Consider the following 24,805-nt stretch of genomic DNA (forward strand, 5'->3'; position numbering starts at 1 on the left):
TCCTGGGACAGAGGACCCCGGGTGCCGTAAGCCGGTAGGAACACTTCACCAGTAACCTGACTGCAGGCCAAATGCAGACTGGCTTGCTAACAAAAAGCTCCTGGAGGCTGCGATTAGAGAAGGGCCCACAGTTTTGCAGGCTCTTCTGCCAGAAATCCTACCAGAACCTCCCAGGAAAGATCTGAGCCCACGTGGCCTGGGCAGGGGAAGGAGAAGAGTGAGCTGTTATGAACTCCACCCTCCAAGACTTCCCCTTAGCAAAGCCTTGACTCCCTGGGAAGAGGAATTTCACCAGAGCAAAACTGAAACCTTCCAAATCACTCCTGCCTCCTCCAGCCTTCCTGGCTCATGTCATGAAAAAAAGAGAAATAAAAGCAGTAGGCGACAGCGGGTAGGGCTTTAAGGAAACAGGCTGGAGAGCTGTAGCGGACCGGGGCAGGGGTGAGGGAGAGCCATGCCCAGAAGGAAGTTGACAAAGACTTCGAAGACCACACCTCTGAGACACAAGCCCACTCAAACACTGAGACTTAATTAGAAGATCAGAGAACGGCCCTTGCCCCCCCACCCCCCGACAGTTATACTAATAAGCCTCCAGTAATAACAGTGGATTAGAGCCGAAAGGACTACCAGACACAGAGTGTCTCTGAGGAATAGTACAAAGAGAAGCTCCAAGGCTGTAAAGGGAGACAAAAACAAGGACATTAGAGGAGGCTGAAGCCTCTGGTGCCTGTAACCACAACAGACATTAAACATGGCCCAAACCTTTGCCATATTGACATAAAGCCTCATGTTAAAGGTCTATTGACCTCATATCTATTACCTTTTGCAACACATCTGTTTTCCAAAAGAAAAGAAAAGCAAGCAAGCAAGCAAAAGAAATGACAAGGAATGCCAAAGGCAAGAGAAACACCGTCTGACGAGAGGAATGACCAGAGCAAAACTCACATATGGCACCGAAGTCAGAAACATCACAAAGGGAATTTAAGGCAACTATGGTGAATATGCTAATGACTTTAATGGAAAAGGTCAACTACATGCCAGGCCAGATGGGTAATGTCAGCAGACTGCTGGAAGTATAAGAAAGAATCGAAAGGAAATGCTAGAAAATGAAAAACAAAAATCAAACCACCACAACAAAACCCACACAGTAACAGAAAGGTGAAGTGCCTTCAATGGGCTCCTTAGTAGATAGATATAACCAGGGAAAGAACCAGTGGGTTCGAAGGTGGGTCAAGAGAAACTTCCAAAATGCAAACACAAAAATAAGAGTAAAACAAAAGCATCCAAGAACAAGAATGTGGGGCAGTACCAAACGGAACAGGCATATCTGCAAGAAGAAAGAACAAGGCAGAAGAAAGACTTGAAGAAATTGTGGCTGAGAAATTTCCAAAACCGATGACAGACACCAAGCTATCGTTTCAAAAACCTCAGAGACCTTCCAAGAGGGATAAATGCGAAACAACAGCCGCCACAACAATGGCAACAGCAACAACCCCACTAGATACATATATTCCAAATGCAGACACCAGAAAAGAAATCTTGAAGGAAACCAGAGGGAAAGGATCGTCATCGACAGAGAGAACATGTTGAATTTAGCCAAATTATGTCCAATTTATTAGAAATGGAATATAGGAAACGAAACCAACGGGGTAAAGAACTTCAGCCATCACTCAAATGACTTTCCATCCAGCTTCAAAGACACCCTGAGGACGATACAATTCAAATCATCTAATGCATAATAGAATGATCATTAAATTACCGCTGCATTATTTTATTTTTATTTCTTAGTGGTAATGATTTTTACGAATTTAACTGTTTTGTGGATCTAAAGTTTTAGAGGATAGCAGTTTTTATATTTTTTAAGTCTCAGGAACAAGTATTTGACAGTGTCTTCTTATGGAGCTGCAACTGATGAAATCATATCCAAAGAACATTTCGACACGAGGAGCCCTTAATGGCTGTCCTATTGCTGGTTATACTATGACCTGTGACATATGAACCTATGACCTCAGTGAAGAGTTGTTATTATTTAGTGTACAAGCTGAGAGAAACTGCCATCAGCACAGGGGATAAAATCGGGCATGCTAAAGAACAGAAGGTGGGATTGGAATAATAAGCAGGGCAACAGTCCTGCATTTGGCTTCCGCAATGTGTATCTGTTGATGGAGTGGCAAAGTCAGGTGGCCCGGCTGTTCTTGTGTGCGCATCGAATGAGAGGGGGCAGAAGAGCTTCTTGGATTTTCAGTTGCCCGTAACCTTAAAAACAACGGACATCATGGCATTTCTTTTAAACATTCTAATAGTCTTTGACTGTGAGCTCTAGATCAAGGAATGTCTGAGGCACTGTTTTTCAGCCCTGCTCAGATTTAGGACACAGTGTTCATTTCTGGGCAGCCACATTTCAAAGGACTGTTTATAAAATAGTGTGAGGGATCTGGAAATTAAAAACACCATGTGGGGGAACACTTAATAAAACTTAATAAAACTTTTAGCCAGGATAAAAGAAGGTTCATGGGGGACACTGTGGATGTCTTTTGAGTATCTAAAGTTCTGTTCTGTTGACCATGTAGTAGGCTCGGTCAGCTTCGATTGGCTCCTGGAAGGTAGAACTGTGAACAGTTGTCAAAAGTCGCAAAAGATGGCCAGCTGGCTTGATGTGAATTGGATGTTTCCAACCCTTGTGCTTTTCAATCAAACAGACCCGAGTGACTACTCCAGAATAGGGTAGAAGGTATTCCTCTTTGAGTAGGAGTTTGGAACCGAAGAATTTTCTTCTTACTTACCGAGTGATTGATTTGAAATGGTCCCTGCTTGGTAGTATAAGTAAAGTTTTGCAGTAAATTAGTTGTTAAATAAACGTTCCTATAATTACAGCCTAAAGATAGCAGCTCCTTGCTTCTTCGAGTGGGTTCTAATCAGCTTGGTTACTTGTCACAAAATATATTTCCACATGTGTTGAGCCAGGTCGTGATTCTATAAGGTTTCTAATATTTTCTTTTTGAAGTGACGACCTAAAAACAAAATCATCTGAAGTGAGGCAATATTTTATTAACATCCACCATTTCGAATAAACATGCTGACATTTCTTTGAAGTATTAAAAAAAAGTATAACAAGTTTATCCATGAGCTTATGAAAGCTGTAACCACAGCATTATTTGTGCTGTGGGGGGAGTCGAGGTGAGTCGAGGGGGAGTCGAGGTGATTGCGGATGGGATTATTTTCACTGTTGGCCATCTAATCAGGTATTTGAAGAAATGTTCTAGAAAAAGGAAGTGAGAATGCAATGAATTGGAAAAGTTGGAGAGATTGTCTTTCACATGAAGTAAATGAGAAAGGTATTGTAATACGGTAACGAGGCGGTGGGTATGATGCGGTTTCTGTTCCCAGTCTCCTCCTCTGAATGCTAGCCAGAGTTGGAGAACTTTCCGTAGAGTGACTCGGGGAAGAAAGGTCCCTGGTGTCATGCAGGGAGCTGGCTTGAGCCTAAAGGACATAACTACAAGCTGTCCTTGAGTACAGCTAGCTAAACATGGGGACATAAAAGGATGCTTCATAGAGTAGAGCTGATCCCCATTGAAGAAAAGACACAAGGATGAAGGGGGGGACGACAGTACAAGACAAGAGAAAGATGAAATATTGGGCGCTGTGGCCTTTGACCTGGGAACTCAATAAAATGAGCCTGGCGGCCGGGGGAAGGGCAGCTCGGCGTTGATGGAGCAGTGAGCCACGTTAGCCGGTCCTGGAGTGGTTCTTGGGCTCTGGGAAAGAAGCTTGGGCTGAGCAGATTCCAACCTTGCCTCATGGTTTCTTCAAATACTTCGCGGGGCTCAAGTAAATGGTGCTTGGAACCCATTAACTTTGGCTTGATCTTCCTATTCCCCCTTTCCCAGATTCCTTTTCCTGAGGTGGGGAGTGGGGGAGGCACACATTCTCACCTGCACCCCTTTCCTCCTGTCCCACCCCCCTCGCTCACCTCCCCCCTTCCAGTCAGCGTCTCGCGTATGCCGTCTTATGCCCCGTTCCGGGATGCTTGAGACTTGTACACTCTCACGTGCCTACGCAGGACCTCCGGGTCTTGCACTTGTTCTGTCCTTGTTGCCTTCCTTCTTCTCAAAATCCTGCTCGGGCAGAGTCCTTCCATCCTTTCTCCTAGCTCAGGAGGCCGGGTGGAGCCTCAGCAGGCAGCTCCGACAGGCACAGCGTGAGGGGCAAGGCCATGGATACTCCTGTTGAATCATTTCCATCAGGCCAGAGAAATAATGCAGCGGTTGAGGTGGGTAGGCTCCCGTATTGCCTTTATGGAAATCTTTGGACATGCTGCCTGATTGACAGGGTCATGGACCATACGACTCCCAGACTCTCCATTAACCAGTGCTGACCCATGTCTGACCACTTGGGGGCCAGATCCCCTCATTTATCTGTACAGATTGTCTTCGAATCATCTAGAAAATGATTGAGTTGAATGAGATATCGGAACTGAAAGCACTTTATGAGCGACAAAACACAGGTGGTGGTTATTGTTTCGTAACTGCCTCACCTCCCATCACTGGCCGTTTCAATTTTCCCTTCTAATACCCAATGTAATCTATTATCTGTGGCCTCTCGTTATTTTCCTCTTTCTAACTATGTGAACAGAGCTGCAAGATACTGAAATTTCAGAGTAAAAGAATAGAAAATAAAGAAGGTAAAAGCATCAAAAATGTCAGGATAAAGCCAAGAGGTTGGAAGTCAATGTAGTGTATTGTAAACATCAGAAAGAGTAGATGTCTATCTATTAAATATCTATTAAATAATAAATATCTATCCAACTACGTGCTGGTTAAAAACCAGGCGCTCTGTGGAAAGATCTCCTCACCACTCCCTGTATTTCCCCTGGGAAGGATTTCAATTTGAGTGATTTATAACCTCTCTCTTTCTCCCACTTACCAGATCGCCTGATGTGATTTTTTTTCTCTTCTCTCTGCACTCTTCTCTCCTTTCGGGAAGGGTTTTGACTAGCTGGGAAAACTCAATCCAGAGGAACGACATTAACCGTCTCAGTTAGCTAAAAGACCTCAAGTCATGCTCTGAATTTTATCAGAAGTTCTTTTAGTCTCCATTTGTTTGACTCGCAGGGTTCTCCCACATGTGTGTGTGGGGGGAGAAGGAGTGTCTCTATCATGTACCCCTCACACTGCAACAGGTACTGTGCTAGATGAGTGTGCTGTAATCTGGTCTTAAAATACCATCCAATAGCATGAAAGAGTGAACACAGGGGAAATTTAAGACAATGAGTCAGAAATCTAGAGTTGTGAATCTTAACTGTATTCTTTACTCGCTGTGTATTTTGGGGTAAAGTCAGCTTAATGTTTGAGATTTGATCTCCTCATCTGTAGAAAGAGAATAATAATCCATACCTCAAGGCAATGATATAAGATCAAAGATAATATTGATGTGAAGAAGTTTCATAAACTCTAGTGCTGGATAAACCTTGTCCGACATTGTCTTCCTTATATCAACCTCCCCATATTCACATGCCCACCCCCCCCCCCAGCCCAGTCTCTATCCTGATTATCCACCAGCATACCACAATATTTTCCTTGTTTCCAAACATAGATTGGGTCCATAGCCTGCAATCCAATTCCTAAATATGAAAATACCAAAAACTGGTGTCAGCCCTAGAGTTCATTTATTAACTGTTGTCTGTTCTATACTCAGACTGTTCTACTCAGTTTGCCATTGACCATGCCCTGCCTAGATTTCTGCCTATAGCTAAATGTCACCTTTCCCTCGCCTTGTGCTTTCCAAATATTCTCAAACATATGCTGATAGGTATAAATATGCCAATATAATAATGTCCAAAAGGTAGCAGGTTGAGTTCTTTTCTCTTCTTTTCTTTTTTGATAGGTGATATATGATGGTTGACTCCAACCCTTGGAGTATGAGTTAGCTCCAAATAAAAATTCATGACCTTAAAACCTTATAATCCCAGTCACTCTTGGTAAAAGCAGCTGAAAGCTCCATTTATAGAACTTATTTAGAGATTTTCCAGATAATAAGGGTTGAACAGAAACACCAAAGACTGCCCCAGAATAGCAACTAGGACATTTCCTTTGACAGCTGCAGGAGATCTAGTGGAACTTTAAATCAGTCTCAAAACTGAATTGGGGCTCTGAAACTTGACGAGCTTGCTAACAATAGCTTAGGGTGCTGAGTAATTGGTAAGGGGGGAAAAACACATAGAAAAGAAAAAAATAATACAGCATGTTACTCATACTATTTGATGGTACCCATGAGTCATTAGAGGGGAAATTCACCAGAAAACACAATATTGTGCATATCAACTCCCATGTGGCTAAAAAGAAAAAATATATATATAGTGATTCCATCATTCCTGAAAGGGATACAAGTGTGGATATGTTTTGGACTGGGACTACCATTTCTCTTCGAAACTCTTTTGAGTAAAGATACTCGTGGCTCAGCTACACGAGGTTAGGTACTCCACCTTCACTGTAGACTTTGGCCCCGACATCGTGTCTCCTTTGTATTGTTAGCAGTGTGCGGGCTGCCATTATTGATGACAGTGTGATAACAATCTCCGAGATCTAGTGTGGAAAGAGAGTCCTTCCTTGACCTTGGTCTCTATGCCAAGATTGACCAATCCTCAGTGCCAGGTCTTCCAGCCAATTCCTTCGGTTTGTCCTCAGGCAAGATGGAGGCTGGTTAAATCCCACCCTCGGAGTCGAGCCGACTTCCATATACGTGGGCTCCACCAAGTGGAGGGTCTGCCTAGAAGCGTCTCTAAATCTCACAGTGTATGGGCAGCGTTGGTTTGGCAATATTGAGCTGTCTGCAGAGTCGTTGTGGTTAAAACAGAATCTAGTACTAAAGTTTCTGGGTTTTCTGGGTCTTTGAGTGAGGAGAGGTACAGATGGTCCCAGATTTGTGTAATTTTCAAAATACGACAGAAGAAAACACGGGAACATGTTTGCAATTCTGGGCTACAGAAAGCCTTCTTGAAGAAGTTTTGATAGTCAGAAGATTTCAAAGGAAATGACAGATTTATATAAAAAAAAATCAAACATAATATACCACAATTAACATTAGAGTTAAGAAGACAGTATTTGTGACACAGAATAGACACAGAATTCACATCTGAATATACAAACAGCTACTAAAATTCAACAAGATAAAAAAAAAACCTACTCAATAGAAAAAAGGTGACAAGATATGAGCAAGTAACAATTCATAAAAGAAAAATATGTAATGTGATAAGGCATAGGAACAGTGATTATAATTAGACACAAAAGCGAATTAGTATCGTTTTTATCTCCCGCAGTGTCCAAACAAACAAATAAAATGTAACCACCCGGCTTATCAAGCTTACGGAGAAACAGAGTATAAGACAGGGTTGGTGAGGCTGCATTTTGGCACAACTCTGTTGGAAGGTCATTTGGAGAAATGAACAGATGCTATGATTCAGCAATTGCAGTTCTTGACCGTGACCCTTGGAAATGCTTACTCACATGTATAATGATACATAAACAAGGTGTCCAATCCATATCACTTGTAAGGACAAATGGAAACAATCTAAAGTAATGACAGAATATTTTCTAAATGATTACAGTATATCCGCACAATGTATTACGAGGCAGCCATTGGAAAGGACCATGAGAATTTCTCACTGCAAATTTTTAACTGCAAAAAACAAGTCACATAGCAATAGGATACTGTGGTCACAAAACAAATTCTGTGTGCATGTGCATGTAAAACAGAAAAAGTTGAAATAATATCCACTAAACTTCTAATTCTGGTAACCTCGATTGATGAATTAGATGCAACATACCTCTCCCTCTCACTCCCTCTCTCTGAATATATCAAAAATATGAGATATTTTGACATTTTCTGGTGTTTCTCATATATGAGACATTTTATTTTATTTTGTTTTATTTTATTTTTTATTTTATTTATTTTATTTATTATTTTTTTATCTTTATTTTTGAGAGAGAGAGAGAGAGACAATGCAAGTGGAGGAGGAACAGAGAGAGAGAGGGAGACACAGAATCCGAAGCAGGCTCCAGGCTCCGAGCTGTCAGCACAGAGCCCGATGCGGGGCTTGAACCCACGAACTGCGAGATCATGACTTGAGCCGAAGTCGGACGCTTAACCGACTGAGCCACCCAGGCGCCCCCCGCCCCATCCCCATTGTGAGACATTTTAAAGAAAATAGTCTGGAATTAGAAAAATCACATTGAAAATGAAAGGTGCAAATTTCTTGGAGCGTAAAATTTCTCATTTTGAATGAAACAATAATGTGTTTTCGTATAACCTTGTTAAGAATCTTTAAAAACATGTCAAAGATGTTCTTTTGCCCTTCTTCAGTTTTAAACAAGCACAGAAACAGGACCTTACAGTTTACAAGTTCAGAAGGACCTGCTTCTGTACCTCTGCCTTATTTCATTTAGGTCGACGAAATGGAGGTGGGAGAATTCTCAGCGAGGGAACCACCCAAGTGCTCATTTGCCCAGGGGAAATCTGAGGTCGAGAGACAAGAAAGAATCGCCAAGGGTCACACTCTGTGTTAGAGCTCCGCTAGTGTAGACTCCTGCCCGAAGCTCCCTGCTCTCGTGAGACCTGGTAGAGAAAGAAGAAGAGAGCGAAATGAATTAAAGAGGTAGGAATGCATGACGTGCTGTGTTGTGTTAAAGGCGTGCTGGGATTAGGGGCGCCCGCCTGCCATGTGAGATTAACAAAGGAACCGTCCTGTGTTGGGAAAGTCTGAGCGCCCTTCCAGCAGGCGACAGGCCACAGGGAAACGGGCGAGACAGGTGCCTCCCGCGGCAGAACAGATCGATAGCTGCTATCTGAACAACATCAGACCCGCGAGTCCTGAAATTATCCTAATGAAACTAGCATCCTTAAAGACAAGTATAAGAGCCCGTTCTTAGAAAGTGCTTGACGCGTGCCAAGCAGTATTCCCTGGGCCTCAAACGATTTTCCTAACTGGTAGCTATAGTTATAGGTAATTAACCATGGCCACAATAATTGTAGGTAACAGGCACCCGCTCCATGGCATTAGCATACAGCAGCAAGCATTTCTGCAGCTTCCGAGTGTTTGGGGAAGGCTGCCCTTGGCTGGCTTGCTACACGGGCCGGAAGTCGGCTGATCTGGCTCCAACTCGGCCAGGGTTTCTCAGCTCTGCTTCTGTGTCTGCCTTCCTCTTCTCTTCGGTCTAGCAGATCACCTCCTCCATGTCCTCCTCGGGCCGATGGCAGATGGGCAAGGTACAAAGCCCAGTTGCAGGCCACACTTCCGTCACCCATGCTCAGTAACCGGAAAAGACACGTCAGAGAGCCAAACCCAAGTCAAAAGAGTACGTAAGCCACTCTGACCCGTGGAAGGAGGTAAGGGTACAATACTCTAACTTTCCGCAGCTTGGTACTTCTGCTGTCTCCATAATATGAGTTATTAATCATAACTATTTGCTCAAGGACACAGAATTAGCAAGCGGATTAGATAATACCAAAGCCAGATAGATTCAGGGCCCATGCCGTCTCCACGCTCTTAGCGCCGAGATGCCCACGGTGAGTACTCTTACAGGGACATCACAGTTACGGAACAGCCACACTGGGAGAAAAGTCTTAGTGTGCAAAACGTTATGGCAGAACGGACCGGACTCAAGCAAAGACGACGGTGTATGTTTGAGGGCTCTCAAACTGCACGGTCAGTTTGTACTGAGAAAAGTAGCACCCGTTGGCAGTTAGGTTGATATTCAGTTGCACACAGAGAATGGGGTTGTCTGATCCGGGGAGGCCCCCAGGAATGAATATGAAGAGTAGGAGGATGTTCTTACAAAGCTTTAGAAACATGCTGGCTATTTTAAAATCCATTAATTTAGGGGACATGTACTTAATGTATTTTGTTGACAATCCCGTGGGTAGTAAACAGAATAGAGTGAAATAATCCTCCCCCCACCCGTAACCTTAGGCATCCAGCTTCGCTCCCTGAGCTCAGCACAATTGCAGGTCTGTCTCCCACACTTTCAGGAATGTTCTAGGCATATGCAAACACATTTGGATACCTGTTCCTCCTTTACTGTAGACGGTGAACTCCAATTCCTATAGTTCTGCACCTTTATTCTGTTCCCTTCCAAGACCTTCGAGATCATTCCAAACCAGCTGTCTCTTCCTCATGGCTGCATAAAATGCCTTTCACAGATGTACTAATTTTCCTTTCTTTACTAGTCCCCTATTGAATATTTAGCTTGTTTCCAATCTTTCGGTATGTAAAAAAATGATGCTGTGATTTTTCTTGGGTGTGTGTTATTTATGAGGAAAATCTCAGTAGCACAAATGCCTGGAACCAGAATTCTCTGGTCACAGAGAATGTGCATTTTGAATTTCAGGAGCTGCAGTCAAAGTGTACTTCCCAGAGGCTGTATTTTTCTCTTCCCGTTGGCAATGAATGGAAAGTTCAATCTTCCCAAGTCCCTGTATTATCAAATTTTGGGAGTTTTGCTAATCTGAGAATAACATGTTCGATCTTCCCATGTCCTTGTGTTATCTTCCCATGTCCTTGGGAAGGACAACACTTTTGGAGTTTTGCTAATCTGAGAATAACATGTTACAGTTCTAATTTGTGTTTCTTCTGATATGAGGGAAGTTGATCACCTTTTTATACCTTTGAGCCCATTTGTACTTCTCTTTTTGTAATCTCTGTGTTATGTTTTTTGTTTTTTTTCTTGGGCCTCGCTTGTTTAAAAAAGAATTTCCAGGAGCTTTTTCATGAGGGAAATAAAAGCCATATCTTGTCCCACCAGATTTTTGCTATAGCTAATACTTCATTAATGGCATTCAGTGCCATGCAGATTGCTTTTCAATTTTAATGTTTTCAAAGGCTTCTGGATTTGTGTCATGTTTATAAAAGCTTCCCTTTCCAAGATTATAAAAAAAATTCTTTCATGATTCATTTTAGTACTTTTATGGTTCATGTTTAAGTGCTTAAAGATTCATCTGGAGTTTATTTTGACGAGGGAGTGACACGATAAATCCCATTTTTGAATAAGCCAGATTTCCCCCCACTGGTATTAAATGTCCCCTTTATCAAATGTAAGTTATTACTTGCTATTTAATACCGGTGCTGGATTCTTTATTTAGTTCAGTTTCAGAATATTTTAATTTCTGTAGCTTTGTAATATAGTTTGCTGTCTGCTGGGGCTAGTCTCCTCATTTTTTCTAGAATTTTCCTGGCACTTACCGTTCTTCTCTAAACCTGCGGTGGCTGTGGAAGCTGCCTGGGTCTTCTCAACATCCAAGTCGCTATGGACCTTTGTGGTTTAAAGTACTACACCCCTGCTCTTAATAAAGCAGTACCAGGAGGAAAAGACCCTTTCATGTTTGAGTAAAAAGGCTCATATAAAGATGAATCATGGGAACAGACGCTGAGGTGTCCACAGCAGTCTGAGGGCCATGGCTCGGAGGAGCTCACTGACCTAGTGCTGGACAGTCAGTGGCCATCTGGCTTACCGGAGGCTTGGCTTCCTTCACCGCCACACGAAATCCTGGGAAGTGACAAAGATACAGCCCAAAGCCCAAGTATTCCCTGCTACGTGCTCAAAGAATATCCCCTACCCTGTGCACAAGAGAGAATTGAAATTTAGCAGCTATCTAATTTAGTCCATATTTATATTCATGATTCACGTAAGAACTCATTTGTTCACAAAATAGAGTCTTCCAAGATGGATATATTAACACACCAATAAGGTTTATAATTATAAAGGACTTGCACTTTCTGCCATGGGTCATTCTGCTGAGGGGTAATTTGAAAAAAAAAAATGTTTTCTTCTCTTCACTGTGCACACAAATGGTCTTTGCTTTATCGTCATTTTCTCTTATTTAAAAAGGAGGAAAAGAATTAACTCACCCTGGTCCTGGTGTTTCAGTAGGTCTGCCCTTGGTCTGCTTATGTAGTTGATCTTTGTTGAACACCTACTTTCCCTGTCTTTCTTCTTACACTATAGTCATTGTACTCAGCTTGCCTTCCAGCTGCCAGCAAATATTTTACCGTCATGGGAACAAAAGTCATGTCCAACTTAAGTTGATCTTCTGGTAAACGTAAGGCACTGCATGAGACACTTCCATACATTTCGTATCACTGAACATGTAAAATTATGCAAGATAGAGATCATGATTTCCAAGACAGGGTCGGGGGGGGGGGATCTTGAGTCTCACAGAGGGTAACTGTGTTTCCCAAACTCCAATAGCTAATTAATGTTGCAGCGAGAAATTTCCGGGGATTCTGAGCACATCGTTACAAAGGTCTACGTGAGCTGTTACCTTACTCGCCCTGACTCCCGTTACACCACTTTCCTCGTTCCACGCTAAGCTCTAAACAGAATGGCTTCACTTCTGTTTGCCAGTGTCTCCTGCTCCTTGACCTCATAAGGACTGCACCTGACCTTCTCCGCTTGGCCTGATATTCTCTTCGTAGCAATGTGCACACGTGAGGGCCCTCCCTGTCCCTCCTGTTCCACTGTAAACATCACCACCGAGAATTCTTTCCAGTCTCCACCAGCCGACTGCCCCTCTCCTATCCCCTTCTTGTAAATCTCAGCACAGCCCTGGGACACGACCACCGCACTCGCTCCCTGCCTACTGGGTTGTTTGCTCCCAGTTCCCACTCACGGAAATATAATCTCGGCAAGAGCACAAACGCTGCCTGATTCCCGACCACTGTGTCCCGGTACCTACAACATCGCCTAGAAGGTATCCGAGGATTTGATGGATGACTACACGGCTGTCTCTAACTTGCCGAGACAGAGCTAAATATAGGGGAGGGTTAGGGTCGTAGAAAAACATCGAGCCTGGTGTTTGCCCTCAGAACTTGTAATCCAGCACCTGGCGTGAAAAAGGCATATGGGACTAGAATTAGATTAAGACTGTGGGGCTAGGTTTAGCAGCTACTAAAAATAAGTATGAATATATAAATTTGGATGTTAGCAAATCCATTCCAGATCTTTCAACTAATTTTGCATGTAGACGTAAACTTATAATATGCTGTCTTTAAAAATACCACATAGCAAGGAGTTAACTATAAAGCAAGTTTGAAAGAATGCTGTGCCCACACTTTAAAGCCTTTCTTGATGCAGAAAAATAGGAATTAGTGAGATACTTAGCAGAAGCCTTAAAGCGTTCAGACAGAGACTGAGAGAAACAGAGAGAAAGAGGGAGAGAGAGAGGAGAGGAGAGAGATAAGGGGAGATAGAAGGAGAGAGAAACAGAGAGAAAGGATGAGAAAGAGAGGAAAACCAAGAGAACAGATGCCAGGGATCTCGGGGAGATCGACCCACGTCCCTTTGACAATCGGGATTCCTATTGTACTTTTTATGGTGCACCTTGTTCCCACCGTATGATTTGCCACAGATGACAAAGAGCACGTCTGCTGAGTGAGGGGCTGTGGGGCCCGAGTCCGAAGGAGGGAGCGTGATCGGGCAACAGTCCCAAACAGAACCTACGTTAGGCATGTTAGGCCCCAGAGCCCGCTGGAGCCTGTTACGGGGGTCACTCTACAGACCTGCTAAGGCCCCATTACGCATTCTTTCTTCAGAGCGAGTTGATGCTACTAAAATTTCTATTTTTTAGGATCTTAACATGAATCCAAAGACCAGTGTGAAATTCTCAGGATCATAGGAAACTTCATTAATCAACCTTTCAGGGAAAACGTAAAATTAGAGAAATGTTTTTAGTTAAATGTTTTCACTAATCATACAGAAAATACACGCCTATTCCATCAGTATGTGATTGTTGGGCCTACGAATGTCTGTGGGTGTTTTTTTTTAATGTGTTAAAAAATTTAACTTTCCCCAAGTATTATAATCATGAAACCAGAAACAATCCGGTTTTTCACCACGTGCGGAGACAAACTGTAAATATTTTGATGTTCTTTCTTAACAGATCTCTTTTGCATATTTAAACATCATCATGACTGTATTGCTTATTGGATTTTGTGTACTGGGATCAAATAAATTTGTGTGTAAATGTTCACAGCTTTTTTATGAATGCAGAATATTATTCTCAGGTAGAAGGAGATAAAAGTTACTTAGCTACTTTGTGAATATGGAACACAAATTTCCATTCTTCCCTTTTTTTTTTTTTTACATACACGGTTTAGATTATTTGCGAGTTGAATATGTGTTTTCAATTCAAAGTGTGATTACGGATTATCCTCTTATATTCCCAAGAGTGGAAAAAGGTAAGAAAATGTTAAGTTTCCTGATACGTATTTTCAGAATGTTTTCCAAAGTTTGCATAAAACATTGCCTCAGCAATATTTAATGAGATTCTAACTTCATCATCCATCCATCAGCATTGAATCATATCTGTATACTACAGCTTTCAGTTTTACAAGTGAAAAAAAAGCAGGTTTCCTCTGAATTTGAATGTCTTTATTTACATAGTGAGGTAGAATATTTTCACTGTGTGCTTTGACTCTTTCCTCTTTTGCTCGGTGTTACTTGCTTTCTTGGAGATACGGTATCAGGCCCTGTTGTTCTAGTAAATGGTTCTAGCTCTCCTATTGGTCTGTAACAAATTAAAAGTCTCAGGACTTCAGATGAAAAGTTTCAGGAGCTGTGAATCATTCAAAGCTGTGAGAGTACCTAGCAGCGAAGAAAGAAATTATCTGTGCAATTTCATAGTATTCGTTCAGTTATACTTAGGCAGACTCGTACAAGTCCGTGTGTTCGTTTATTTATTTATTTTTATTTTTATTTATTTATTTATTTATTTATTTATTTATTTTTATTTTTTATTTTTTTCAATATATGAAGTTTATTGTCAAATTGGTTTCCATACAACACCCAGTGCTCATCCCAAAAGGTGCCCTCCTCAATACCCTTCACCCACCCCCCATCAACCCTCAGTTTGTTCTCAGTTTTTAAGAGTCTCTTACGCTTTGGCTGACTTCCACTCTGACCTCTTTTATTTATTTGTTTTTAAAGGAGAGGGATGTGTGAGCGGCTCAGTTGGTTGAGCGCCCGGCTCTTGATTTTGGCTCAGGTCATGATTCCAGGTTTGCGGGATCGAACCCTGCATTGGTCTCCACGCCGGATGTAGAGCCTGCTTGAGATTCTCTCTCTTTCCTGGGGCCCCTCCCCTGCCCATGCTCTCTCTCTCTCTCTCAAAAAAAAAAAAAAAAAGAGAGAGAGAGAAAAAGATTTGAAATAGTCTGTCCATAGTAAGACATCTAATAATCAGTATAATTAGAATTCTACGACGCTGCACCGCTTCGGAAGTACTCCTCTACGTGTGCCAGTCCCTGGTGAGAAGCAGCCTGGGTGGGACAAGGAACTGTCATAACCATCACTACAGTTTCCTGCCCACCAATCTCAATATGTGAATTTTCATAGAATCCGAACTGTGCACCAGAGCAAAAAATACAGCCAGAGCTGGCGTTACCTTTCACGTAAGAGCCCCGTTGGACTTACCAGCAAAGAGTTTCAATTACCGTTCTGAACCTAACGTGCTTCTTAGCAGAGAGTAAGATTTTGTTCTCCTTCAGTCCCTTTCTCTGTCTCTAAGTGCGGAATGCCGTCTCCTGCTGATATCTGCTTTTCAAGCTGGCATTTGCTGCACGTGTCAAACGTACATGGTATTTGAAAAATGATCCTTCGTCTGGACGAGCTTTGGAAGGAGCACATTTCACAGGCTGCACACAAAGCCAGGGATGTAACGTGGGGCTGAGAGGCACAGGAAGACGGCAGATGGTCTTGGGGCACCTGATAGGATCAGACTGGCCAGTGGGGGTTTTCAAATGCTGACATGGCTTGGCCTTTGCTTCCCCTCGCTTGGGCTGCCCCTTGACATGCTCCAGTTGATGGAACAATTCGCCCTGCTTATAACTTCATGTGCCTGAGTTGTAGACATTTGTGAAATTTAAACATCTCAAAATTCACTGCGTGCCAAAGCCCTCCAACGTTTACAGCATCATCAGACAAAAACTTTTCCATCGCCGCTCGTGACTAAGCTGACCTCTTCATATTCGCATTTTCTGGAAGTCCTGATTTTGAAATGGAAATTATTATGTTGAGAGTACCAAGAGTACTTCTCTCGGAGCAGGTATGAACGACTCTCAGGGTCCACGAGCCCCAAGACCGTCTGATAGATAAAGCGCTTACAGAAAGGCAGTAGATGACAACAGAGTCCCCTTTCCCTTACCTGTCACTCACATTTAACCCCTCTTTTCCTGCATTGTCTTAAGATCGGGATTGAATGAAAACTCGTATGCCTTGGCTAAGGCACCTTTATCGGATTGTTGTTTATTTAGCACCTTCATTGAGGGGTACGGAGGGGAGACTGGAAAATAATGCTAATGAAAGGAAGTTTGCAAAATTCCTCCAAAATAGCTACTTGTAATGTTCTTGAATCTCTTGCTCCCTTCCTGCCCTCCTTCCCTCCCTCTCTTCTTCCTTGGAATTCCTTGCTTCAAAACATGCAAAAACATGAAAATTATGTCTATGGGTGATTGGGGTTGGCCAATACAACTGGTGATCGTATCGGCCGACCAACAAGCCCGAGTATTTTTAACAAGCAGGGCCTGAACTAGGTGCAGATTGAGAGCCTGGTTCTCTCCGTGCAGGAGTGGATGGTGTCTTTATTTAAAATTTGGACCTTTTTGGGGGGGGTTGGGGTGGCTCAGTCGCTTCAGGTCATGATCCTGTGCTTTGTGGGTTCGAGCCCTGCATCGGGCTCTGCACTGACAGCGTGGAGCCTGCTTGGGATTCTCTGTCTCCCTCTCTCTGCCCCTCCCCCCAGGTGCTCTCTGCCTCCCTGGCTCTCTGTGTTTCAAAACAAAAAACACGACAAAAATTAAAAACTAAAATTTGGACGCTTTGTTCATTACTTACGATGCTTTCGCCTTAATTTTAATTTTTTAAATATTGCATTAAAATGTGTTCCTTGATTACCGAGTGTGTTGGCGTCGCCGAAATCTTGTGCCGCAGGCAGATGCCTTACTTGCCTCACTGTGGGACCCTCCAGAAACAAACGCAATAGATAAACAATTAGGAAGACTTCCACTCAGAAGTTCAACTCACAGGCCATTTGTAAGAAGCTATGAGAGACCAAGAAACACAAAACCCAATTCTGCAAAAGCCACCAAGGGTCACGGAGAAGGAGTGGCAGGGTGAGGGTCTCCAGCTACCATTTCAGCCAAAGGATTTTATTTGTGTTCATCTATTATCTTTTACCAAGTTCTGTGACCCGTTCTGCTTCTGTGCTTTGAAATGAGAAAATACTACTTATTGTGATATAATAGATTCTTTTAAATTATTTTTCCCATTTAAGAGATTCTTTTGAAATGTGGGATGTATGTTGTGTGTGTGTGTGTGTGTGTGTGTGTGTGTGTGTGTTGTGAAAAACATCTTTGTTTCATACCCATTGTCTTTTTAGTATTTTCCAGCTGCCCAGTTACTCAGAATGCTTGACTTCTCTCAGTCACATTTGGTCCAGAAACATCCGTGATGTATCCAAGGCCTTCTTCTTGTTAGCCGTGTGAAGTTTGAGGAATAAGTCGTATTATTCCCGAGGAATAAACAGTATTATGCCTCGTTAGTGATACACAGAGACTTTGCACTGTGTGTTTTTGTCACTCTCACAGTGGCTTCAGCTGGCGGTATGGTAACCAGGCTGGGCAGTGGGGTGGGGGTGGGGGGGTGCGGTTTAAATGATTCCATTTCCAAGCACGCATCACGCTAAACCTAACGCCACCTGCCTGCTTCTCACAATTGCCAACATCTGAAAGGAGGGGGTTCTTGAGGCACAAGTCCCCGGGGGGTTGGTGTTTGTCTGATTTCAGAGGATGTCCGTGATCGCTACTCAAGTGTGTCCCTAGGAAAGACCGGAGCCAACTATTTCTCAGTTACAGGCCCCTACGGATCTACAGCACTCTTCCAACTGTCCTGCGTGTCCTGCCCCAGACCGGAGAGAACATCCAGTAGAGTGAACTATCCCCGGCCCCCCCGGTGCTGGGAAAAGGGGGAGAAACGGCGTCGTCTTCCCAACACAGAAACAAAGGGCCGCATGAGGCTGTGCTTCTACCCCTGCACCAGTTCAAGGCATCGATTTCTCCTCAGGGGCCACAGATCGTCAGTCTCCCCACCGCTCCACCGTCCGCCTGGAGCAGCCCTGTTGAGCCATCTGCACAGGAGAGAGTCTTTGATCACGCTCTTCATTGGACCCGCTAAGGCAGGGCTGACACCAGCTGAGTAAGTTGAAAGCGGCCCCCAGGTTTTGGACGAAGGAGGGGAAAGAGCGGAGGCCCCGAAGCAAAGGTCCACCCCGAGGCCCGAGGCTTCCACATCCCAGAATGTTCGCAGAGTCTGTCTCCATCCATCACGCGCGCCCTGGCGGCTCCACGGGGAGCCTCAGATCACAAGTGCGTGTCACCTCCTCGTGGAGCCTCGTCTGCGTGGGGCTGGGTCCTCCCCGGTGGAGGGCCCATCCGTCACCCCCCCCCCGCCCCCCGGGGGAGGTACGTGTCCGGGAGCAGCTGTTGCCAGCTCGCGGGGCTCAGAAGGACCGAGGGGTCCTGCCGGCGCCTCTGCCGGCTTGGTCTGCCTCGCGGCCATAAACCTAAGGAATGTCTACACCCGGAGTTGTCGAAAAAGAAGAAGGTTGTTTTTGCTGGAATGTTTGTGGTTTTATTCCCTTTCCCCAAGATTCCCATTGCAGAAGCTTTAACTTTTATGGGTATTTTTGCAACCAGAAAACGGGGAGCTTTTCAATGTGGTTCTAAGATGTGGAACACCCCCCCACCCCGCCCCCGGAGAAGTCTAGATTCGGTTCACCCAGAAAAATCCAAGCCGAGCGCCTTGAACTTAATCTGAACTTCTCTCTCCCCACCCCCACCCCCACCCCAATGGCAACATTTTCCACTCATAACATCACTACATTGTAACTTCGCTCTCTGGCAACTGAGTCATTGGTGATTAGTAAAACACCGTGAAACAATGACATCATGTCTATAAAATAATCACCAAAAATGCTAAATATTAATGACTAAGTCTCAGAATGGAATCCGAGCGACGCCAGTGGTGGCTGGGTCGGCTTGATACATTCTGATTTCGTGAAATTTAAATAGATTTGATTTCCACCTCCTCCCCCTTGCCTAATTTCGGCCGGCCCCTGGTTTCTCCACTTCCCTGGCCCCTACTCTTTCCCAAGGAGTTTGTAATAAGAAGACCTGTGCAGTTTCAAAATCACCCCATTTGCCCTCTGATCTCTGTTGGAAGCTTTTCTCCGTTTTCAAGCAGAAGTGCGGCCCTGTGGATGCAGGTAACCGCCGAAGGCCCAGGCACTTCACAGTTCACAAGCAGTGGTAGAGACGTATGGCAACTTTAAAGCACACGCACTGTCCAGACGAATGCAAATAAAAATCTGTCTTGCCTTCTTGGAGAGTGGAAACCGGGAACCGGCATCACAAAAGCAGTGGGACGTTCGAAGCTCACAAAGCGACGGAATGTTAGAACTGGAATTCCGTCCGACACCTTCGCGGACACTCTTGAACATTTTTAAAGCACAGTAGGCTTTTAAGCTCAAGCCAGAGTGAGTTGTAAAGGAAATACCATCCGTGGGGCGAACCATCCAAAATGCCCTGCACCGTTTACTAACTCACTGGCTCCGGGAACTCGTCATTGTCGCTGGATCTGCCATTAATCCAGAAGTTTGTATTTTGGGAAGAAACTGCATGTGCATAATTGCAAAGCAACTAGTAAGAACATGTTGCCCTTGTTTTCTGGTTACGTGTTCACCATGCTATTTTCTCACTACTCCTACGGTGGTCACTTTGAGGATTTCCTTCCCTCTTTCTCTCTCTCTTCCTTTTTTCTCTCTCTTCCTTTCCTTTCTTTCTTTCTCTTTCTTTCTTTCTTTCTTTCATCCTCTTTCTTTCTTTCTTTCTTTCTCTCTCTTTTTTCTCTCTTCCTTTCCTTTCCTTTCTTTCTTTCTTTTTCTTTCTCTTTCTTTCTCTCTCTTTTTTCTCTCTTCCTTTTCTTTCTTTCTTTCTTTCTCTCTTTTTTCTTTCTCTTCCTTCTCTTTCTTTCCTTCTCTTTCTTTCTTTTGTCCTTTTTCTTTCTTTCTCTCTCTTTTTTCTCTCCTTTCTTTCTTTCTCTTTCGTTCTTTCTTTCTTTCTTTTGTCCTCTTTCTTTCTTTCTTTCTCTCTCTCTTTCTTTTTTCTTTCTCTTCCTTTTCTTTCTTTCTTTCTCTTTCTTTCTTTCTCTCTTTCTTTTTTCTCTCTTCCTTTTCTTTCTTTCTTTCTTTCTCTTTCTTTCTTTCTTTTGTCCTCTTTCTTTCTGTCTGTCTTTTTTCTCTCTTCCTTTTCTTTCTTTCTTTCTTTCTTTCTTTCTCTTTCTTTTGTCCTCTTTCTTTCTCTCTTTCTTTTTTCTCTCTTCCTTTTCTTTCTTTCTTTCTCTTTCTTTCTTTCTTTCTTTCTTTTCCTTCCTTCCTTCCTTCCTTCCTTCCTTCCTTCCTTCCTTCCTTCCTTCTTTCATTAGGTTAGCATTCATGCTCTAGTCCGGTAATTTTTAGAGTATGACACAAAGCCCAAGTGTAGCACAAATACACTTCCAGGTCTGTCCTGGGGACTTGCCACCTCTCCTTATTTCACAGTAACTCGCTGGTGTATCTGGATTTTATAAATTTCTACACGATAGGAACTCTTCTGGTCTGCCATCCTGTTTCCAGTGCAAAGTAGATATTTCGTAAATATTTGTTACAATGAATTAGTGAATGCATGCATGCTGTTCTTTATAACATTTCATTTTGAAAAAAATAAAGTTTGAGGGCGCCCGGGTGGCTCAGTCGGTTAAGCGTCTGACTCCGGCTCAGGTCATGGTCTCACGGTCCGTGAGTTCGAGCCCCGCGTCGGGCTCTGTGCCGACAGCTCAGGGCCTGGAGCCTGCTTCGGATTCTCTCTCTCTCTCTCTCTCTCTCTGTTCCTCCCCACTTGTGCTCTGTCTCTCTCTCTCAAAAACAAATCAGGATTAAAACAAATTTTTTTAAAAATGAAGTTTGAAAATCACTGTGATCCTTGCCATCCTTGAACTCTGGGATCTCTTTGCGTCTAGCTAAGCTGGCTAGAAATGCGCAAGCTGGCTGTGAACTCCACTGATTCACTGCTGAGATTTCTGAATGTGGAGTACCCAGGACCGACCCCCATTATCACGCCACAGACAGTGACCATTCCTCGACTCTCGTGCTGGTCTGCGTCCGTGACTCCTGCTACAGAGACTCTTGAACGTGTGGCGATTTTAATGAGGCTAATAGATTTGAAGACTCCAAATTAAGCACCCAGAAAGGACCCAAACTGGGTCACCGCTGTAACAAGATTTCTCTGTGCACTGGCCCATTCAGCATCAGGTACTCTCCGTGAGCTCTATCGGTGACCTCTTTCCTTTTCTTTGCTTCCACTTAATCAGATCGCATGTGACCTTTGGGAGCCTAGTGCTCGGATGTTGAAAAGAGTACATGAAAGGAGAAAAACACACACACGCTTTTTGGGTACATTGCCTTCGGAGGCATATTAAAATCCCTTTGAATGCTGTTTTTTTCTCATTGAAAATATCAAGTCTGTTTTCTATATAAACAGGCATTTTCTTTTATCTTGGTGATATTGTTTTACATTCCAACCTTATGGCTTAAATATTTTATTTGTCTGAAAATCTTTTTTTTTTTTAAATAGGGGCTGATTATTTCAAACCATCTCACTCATGTCGGAAAAGAATTGTTAGTGACCTTTCTTTCAACTGAGGAGGAAGACAAATATATAACTAGTATTTTCCCCCTGTATTATTTGCAACGGTGAGTCATACATACTTTCTGTGGGTTCGCACAACCTGAAGTCGAGACAGAAGAAGAAGATGACTTTTCTGAGTATCCACCCCATGTGGCATTTGCACGAAGATGCTTGCCTACGCCACCATCTTGAGGGACAAAGAAATGATTTCAGTATTTCCAGTATTTGCACACTGGGTTTATCGACCCATGGGGAAATGACAGAGCAGGTACGGCATCTCTCTTCTGTTTTCGCTGGGCTCCTGAACCTCTTGTCTTGTCCCTGTCCTGCTTCCTGCCCTTTCACCCCTTCCCCATTATCTCATTCCGTAGGGATGCCCTCTCACACCCTGGCCTTGGGAGACAGGGAGACGGAGAATCCCAAGCAGGCTCCATGCTGCCGTCACCGATCCAACACGGGGCTCAAACTCATGAAATGTGAAATCGTGACCTGAGCCCAAATCAAGAGACATTTAACATGCTAAAGTCACCCAGGCGCCCCTAATTATAATATACAGCAGGGATGCCAAACTTTTTCTGGAAAGGCCAAGATCCAGGCTCTTCCTGTCCCCGTTTCTGCTTGCAGTATTTTACCCTTAGGGTCTACACCCCCCCAAATGCGATGGTTCACCATGAATCCACTTCTGCTCTCCGTTGCTTTCTGCAAGCTGAGGCCTTGAACGGATGGAGAAGGAAAAGTGTCAGTGGGGTGGGAGAATTCCAGCACTCTGGAGGCCTCGCCACATCCCTCCGTGTCAGATTCATGACCCACAGCAGAGGGCCAATCTCGGGGCCTCTCCTATTTCTGAGCTGGTTTGCCTGCTCTTTGACAGCTGGGAGCTTTAGCTCCAGCTCTCTTCTGGTTGTTCAGAACTTCTCCCAGCTTCTGGAATAAATTGAATTGCTGGCCCTCATTTTTGGTCAGTGGTGTCAGAAATATATACTTCCTCTGTGTCTTTCCAGCTACACCGCTGAGGGGTTGGGAGAGGACTTGTTAACCACATATAGAATGTAATCCTGGACCCCTTTTCTTGCTCATGGCATGCCTTTCTGTACTAAGTGGCCCCGGCCTGGGGACAGAGTAGAGGCTCTGGAACGGCACCCTCACCGATGGCAGGCCCTCAGGGGACATTATCTGTAAAGTCGTCCGCGTGGTTTTTCCAGACCTTGAGTTTCACGACATAATAGTAGCTCTGTAGATATAAATGGAGTAATAACAATACATTTTAAGTGACGCGTGAGCTATGAGGTATTAGGACTTTGTCGCAGTGATGTCACTGACCTCAATAGTTGGAGGGTGTATAAAAACTGAATGTATTTGGAAAGCAGTTTTATCCTCCAAATGGGATGTGCTTGAAGAAAGCTACCACAACCCAACTTTTATCCTTAGACACCTGGGGACTCCAGGTAGATCTTGAATATTCACGACAGAGTAAGAGGAAACCGAATCAGTGGGAGGACCGGTAGTGGGGTCCTGGACCTAGCTAAGCCAGACCCTCCTGTTCTAGGAAAACCCAACACACTGGTCCACTTAATTTAGAGATTATTCCCAAATTTGATTGTAGAGACTACGGGTGAGGCATAGGGGCGCAAAGTAAAGAGACTTATCTGAGGTCACAGGTTAGTGTCAGAGATTGGACTAGACCCTAGGTGAACGGGGTGCTATCCATTTTTCCCTGCTCATGTCCACAGTGCCTAAAGTCGACTCATCGGTTTCCCGCGTGGCCCGCTCACGAAAGGCCCTTTGTCTCATATGCCCTTGTCCGTCCTCAGAGGGCCCAGCACAGAGCCTTGGCCATAACGACCACGCAAACGATATTCGCTGAGGAAGGTGGATGGAGCAGACGCGCTTCCTAATCTCCAGCGTCTCGCACCCCTTTGTGTGCTCGTGTCCCCAGGTCGAGGCAAGACATCGTGTCTCGCGATTATCCGCAACAATTTTCTCCACAGTGCAAACTGTCGAGGTCAATTATGCGTCACTTAGGTGTTTTCATCTTAGCACAGAAATGTTCTTTTTCTTGCCCTCCTGGAAGAATTTCACAAGAATTGCAGAGGCTGACTAAACGATTGCAGAATTTCTGCATTTCTGCCAAATTGCGTTGAAGAATAACAACAAAAATAAATAGCATTCGTCCTAAAGTCATGTAGGAGCAGGTTCAGGCAGAGAACAAAGCGTGACATGTGGGAATTGGCCAACGCACGTGGTTCTCACAACACTGGCTCTATTGTCAGCAATGATAAAACCCGAGAAAAGGCCTTGGCAAGTCTGCGGTACATTTATTTGTTTTCGAGCTTTGATAATGGGTTGGCTGTGATGTGATCTTTATTACACCGTGCAATGTAAAATGCAGCTTGTTTTCAAAAGCCGTTGCCAGTGACTGACAGATATTTATTTCAATGACAGCCAGTGATCTGAACGTCTCAGGTCATTCTGTACTTGCTCACTTTTCCGCGAATAACTTCCCATGTAAGGAGACGTGTTTGGACCTACTTGAACTCATTATATAACCCCAGGTTAGTGAGGGATGTTTTGGAAGGCTAGGGAAGACCTGTTGTGTCTCTGAGACAATTAACTGTGTTTCCGTTCTTGATTTAGCTCTTACTGCATGTGACGGCCAAGGCACTTCCTTTAGAAATATCCAGCAGACCAGCATTCACAAATTTGTCACGAGGCATTTTGGCCTAAGGCCAACCGATTACAAGGGATTCTTCGCTGGTAGGGGGGTTTATGTATTATTCTGTTTGTAAAATGAGAAAGACATCCAGTTTTGTAAAAACATACAGGGCTAACCATATCAAAGCCACAGAGCTCATTGCTTAGGTACCATTTCCTCGTGGAATTTCCCCCCGGAGAGTCAGAGAAGTTACATTTTTGAGGCATTTTAATAGAAAGCCTCCTGGGAAAACCAAGAATAATGGTTTCATCTTCAATTTCATGGGCTTCCACTTAATTAGATCACATTAATCTTTTAACGTTTAGTTTATAGTATCGCACTGA

The 24,805-nt window shown here is 43.8% G+C and overlaps 1 long non-coding RNA gene across 2 annotated transcripts; it reads left to right on the plus strand.

Moving 5' to 3' along the window:
- The first annotated feature begins 19,521 nt into the window (after positions 1–19,521).
- LOC122230766 lies at positions 19,522–24,024 on the plus strand. Of its 2 annotated transcripts, none has more exons than XR_006207840.1 (4): positions 19,522–19,747; positions 21,102–21,393; positions 21,716–22,037; positions 23,500–24,024. It is a non-coding gene; the product is annotated as an uncharacterized LOC122230766 (long non-coding RNA). The 2 variants fall into 2 exon arrangements; XR_006207841.1 differs by lacking the exon at positions 23,500–24,024 and adding an exon at positions 22,394–22,681.
- The last annotated feature ends 781 nt before the right edge of the window (positions 24,025–24,805 follow it).

This window comes from Panthera tigris, chromosome A1 (genome assembly GCF_018350195.1).
Source record: "Panthera tigris isolate Pti1 chromosome A1, P.tigris_Pti1_mat1.1, whole genome shotgun sequence".
In the NCBI taxonomy this organism is placed as follows: Eukaryota; Metazoa; Chordata; class Mammalia; order Carnivora; family Felidae; genus Panthera; species Panthera tigris.